Below are 4324 nucleotides of genomic sequence, written 5' to 3' on the forward strand. Positions count from 1 at the left end.
CGTGTCGTTTTGATTGTGCAGATGGAAAAATAGTGTTTGAAAAGAAACGCTGCTGTTGCGTTCTGTTTGTAGCAACATGCTAACGGTTCACTTTGTGTGTGTGTGTGTGTGGGGGGGGGGGGGGGGGACACTGGATCTGGGTCTGTCCCGTTTGACCTTCAGCAGGCATCGTCCCTGATGGAGGTCAGTGAGACTGAGCTTGTGTTCAACACAAGCGTGACCTGTAACCTCATTTTATTCAGTACTTTTCAAAAAATGCTCGGCTTTATTAATGATCAATAAATAATTAATCGATGCTTGAAAGATCAATGACGAGGTATTAATAAGAATGCAAAGATGGGAAAAATCCCTTCGCTGTAATCTCCAGCCATGTGGGCAAAGCAATTCAACCCCCACTATGGATAAGGTCTATTGATCAAGTACATTGATCGGCTCCATACGACAGAGTTTAGCGGTACGTTCCTACGGCCTGAATAATTGATTCCTTTGAGCGGATCCGATGCCGCTCGACGCCCGAGCTGAGGTTAAATTACCAACCTGTCCCAAACGAGAGGGTCGTCGTCCGCGGAGAATCGGGAGGGTTCCGGGTCCCGACCCGTCGGCTGCAGAGCAGAGACGTCATTTATCTGGCGATGATTCATCGGTTCTCCCAAACGTGGTGAATCGTTGCGTTATAATTAGTCTTCATCGTAAACATGAACACAAAGACAGAGAACTGGCCTGTGGAGCTGTGCTGCAGCGTATCACAGTACACACTGATGGTACATGTACATGGTCCTGTTCCAAGGACTGTCTGTCGTCCCCTGGACCCGTAGAACCCGCGGCTGTGGTCCGGTGGAACCCGCGGCTGTCGTCCCGTGGTCCGGTAGAACCCGCGGCTGTCGTCCCGTGGTCCGGTGGAACCCGCGGCTGTCGTCCCGTGGACCGGTGGAACCCGTGGCTGTCGTCCCGTGGACCGGTGGAGCCCGCGGCTGTCGTCCCGTGGACCGGTGGAACCCGCGGCTGTCGTCCCGTGGACCGGTGGAACCCGTGGCTGTCGTCCCGTGGTCCGGTAGAACCCGTGGCTGTCGTCCCGTGGTCCGGTGGAACCCGTGGCTGTCGTCCGGTGGAACCCGTGGCTGTCGTCCCGTGGTCCGGTGGAACCCGTGGCTGTCGTCCCGTGGTCCGGTGGAACCCGTGGCTGTCGTCCCGTGGTCCGGTGGAACCCGTGGCTGTCGTCCCGTGGTCCGGTGGAACCCGTGGCTGTCGTCCCGTGGACCGGTGGAACCCGCGGCTGTCGTCCCGTGGTCCGGTGGAACCCGTGGCTGTCGTCCCGTGGTCCGGTGGAACCCGTGGCTGTCGTCCCGTGGACCGGTGGAACCCGTGGCTGTCGTCCCGTGGTCCGGTGGAACCCGTGGCTGTCGTCCCGTGGTCCGGTGGAACCCGTGGCTGTCGTCCCGTGGTCCGGTGGAACCCGTGGCTGTCGTCCCGTGGACCGGTGGAACCCGCGGCTGTCGTCCCGTGGTCCGGTGGAACCCGTGGCTGTCGTCCCATGGTCCGGTGGAACCCGTGGCTGTCGTCCCGTGGTCCGGTGGAACCCGCGGCTGTCGTCCCGTGGACCGGTGGAGCCCGCGGCTGTCGTCCCGTGGACCGGTGGAACCCGCGGCTGTCGTCCCGTGGACCGGTGGAACCCGTGGCTGTCGTCCGGTGGAACCCGTGGCTGTCGTCCCGTGGTCCGGTGGAACCCGTGGCTGTCGTCCCGTGGTCCGGTGGAACCCGTGGCTGTCGTCCCGTGGTCCGGTGGAACCCGTGGCTGTCGTCCCGTGGACCGGTGGAACCCGCGGCTGTCGTCCCGTGGTCCGGTGGAACCCGTGGCTGTCGTCCCGTGGTCCGGTGGAACCCGTGGCTGTCGTCCCGTGGACCGGTGGAACCCGCGGCTGTCGTCCCGTGGTGGAACCCGTGGCTGTCGTCCCGTGGTCCGGTGGAACCCGCGGCTGTCGTCCCGTGGTCCGGTGGAACCCGTGGCTGTCGTCCCGTGGACCGGTGGAACCCGTGGCTGTCGTCCCGTGGAATGCAACCCTGCTGCACCGATAGCAGGACTGTACTTTACTGTGTCTCCATCTGCCATTTTAGCGTTCTATTTATTCAAATGTTGGTTTTGAGGCCTCGTTCCAAATGATTGTCTCTGACTGAACATGAAATCACTTCATTCAAGGGCAAAACGCTGACGGGAGCTGTTGTTGGCGAAGGTTCTGTAAATGCTCCGTCTGTCTGCTTTAACTATACAGGAGGGTTCCACATTGTGTTGTCCTGTAGAACCCCACCGTGTGCAGAACACGATGATTTAACTCTATACAGGAGGGTTCCACATTGTGTTGTCCTGTAGAACCCCACCGTGTGCAGAACACGATGATTTAACTCTAGACAGGAGGGTTCCACATTGTGTTGTCCTGTAGAACCCACGATCCGTCCCTTTAAATGACACATTTTCAATGACGACCACAAACCCACTTGAACCTCCTTTGAAGGCCCACCAACCCCCCCAGTGGGGCCCCAGCCCGTTACCGTGGCAGCTGCAGCAAGGATGCTCCACAGCCCAACAGACATCCAGGTGATGCCTGGTAGGCGTGGCCTTCTTGTTTACTTTGATTCATTGATTAGTTTGTTTGTTAGCAGGAATATGATGAATCCAATCGATAGATTGGGTCTTTGAAGTTTCTACCACTGACGGCCATTGATGTAGTTTCTACGACGTTTACGACAAACACGTATAACAAGCTGCGTAACAATGGATAACTACAGAATCTTACCTTCACACAGGTGTATAACAGGGAAACCATTAACGCGGACTTTCCTACTGCCGGCTTACCTGAGGGCAAAGGTGAGAAACCATCAAAGGTGTGTTATAGTAGTTATATTTATACTCGTTGATTTTAAAAGTCCTTCATTGTGACGTCACATCTCTTGCGTCACGCGTCTTCCTGTTATTTCTTTCATCAAACACTAAAGATGAATCACGTGGACTTCGGACCGCGTGTCTTTTTGTACTGTTTGGCGCGCATCTATATTTCTATCGAACCCACAGCATAGCTCGCGTCGTCACGCGGGCACGGCGGGGTCAGTGACCGCGCACGCCGCCTGTTTATCAGTACCAGAGGTCCTCGGGAGCGCGCCCCCCCTGGCCGAGGAAGGTGAGCGAGTGTCTGGAGGGGAGGACTCGGGAGCGCGACCGGCCGAGGATCGATCGGATTAAACTCGATTTGAGTGAAATTAACACAAAGGACAGAAGAGCAACGCGCACGAGCCGGCGAGGTCGCGGACGCGGACGCGGACGCGGACGCGCAACACGCCGGAGGATAATTTCACGAGAAGCCAACTCGAACTTTTCTGTTTGTTGATATTTCCGACGAGGGGACGCCGGTGGACGCGCGTCGGCCGCGCGGAGACACTAGCGAGGAGGGATTGGATCCAACGAGCCGGTCGGTAAGCGAACCGATGTCCCTTCGGAGCGGAGCGGAGCGGGGTTGGGGTGTAGAACCGGCTCAGGTGCGCTGATTCTGTCGGGACCAGTACTTCATCATCGAAGTACTTCAACTTGTATTCTAAATGGGAAGTTTTCCCTACTTTTCCGAAGCAGCCTCTTTAGCCGGCCGGAGTTCGGCTCCGAGCCCGGCCGGAGTTCTGGAGAGCCGAACTCCGGCCGGGCTCGGAGCCGAACTCCGGCCGGGCTCCTTCGTGTTCCTCGTTTCACGCTGGCTGCCATGCCGACATGCTAACAATAGCAAGTTTAGCTTCGCCGCCAGCCGCGTCGCGCACACGCACGCACGCACGCCCGTCCGGGACATTAGTTAGTTTAAAAGTGGAAAGAAACTGTGCAGCGCGGCGCCGGTAAGCGAGCAGCCCCGGGCCCCGGTCCGAGCGCTACTCGCTCCGGTGGACTATTGTCCGGCGGGGCTTGGAGCGTTAGCCCGTTAGCTAATTGTGTTGGAGGTTCGGGAGACACGCGGTGAGTCGGTGGCCGCCGGAGGGGGCTCCCAGCGGAGGGTGCCTCGGGGGGAGGGGGGGTCGGTCGGTCGCGGCCCCGAACGCGCATCAGCAGCGGCTCTCCGGGTCGTTATCGTGGCTGAAGGGGGGTGCGGAGTGGTCGCCGGTGGAGCGGACGGAAGGGACAGCGGCGGAGGGGAGCGCTGAGGCCGGCGGTCAGTCCGGACAGCCGGGCTTTCACGCCGTTTCTGCCCCCATCCTGCGTTGTCCTAACCCGCTGGAAAAGTACGCCAAACACGCTAGAATGTCTCTCCGGGCTGGGGAGGGAAAACAAACCGGGTTTCCTCCCGTTAAACCGGGA

This window comes from Brachionichthys hirsutus, chromosome 15, assembly GCF_040956055.1.
Source record: "Brachionichthys hirsutus isolate HB-005 chromosome 15, CSIRO-AGI_Bhir_v1, whole genome shotgun sequence".
NCBI lineage: Eukaryota > Metazoa > Chordata > Actinopteri > Lophiiformes > Brachionichthyidae > Brachionichthys > Brachionichthys hirsutus.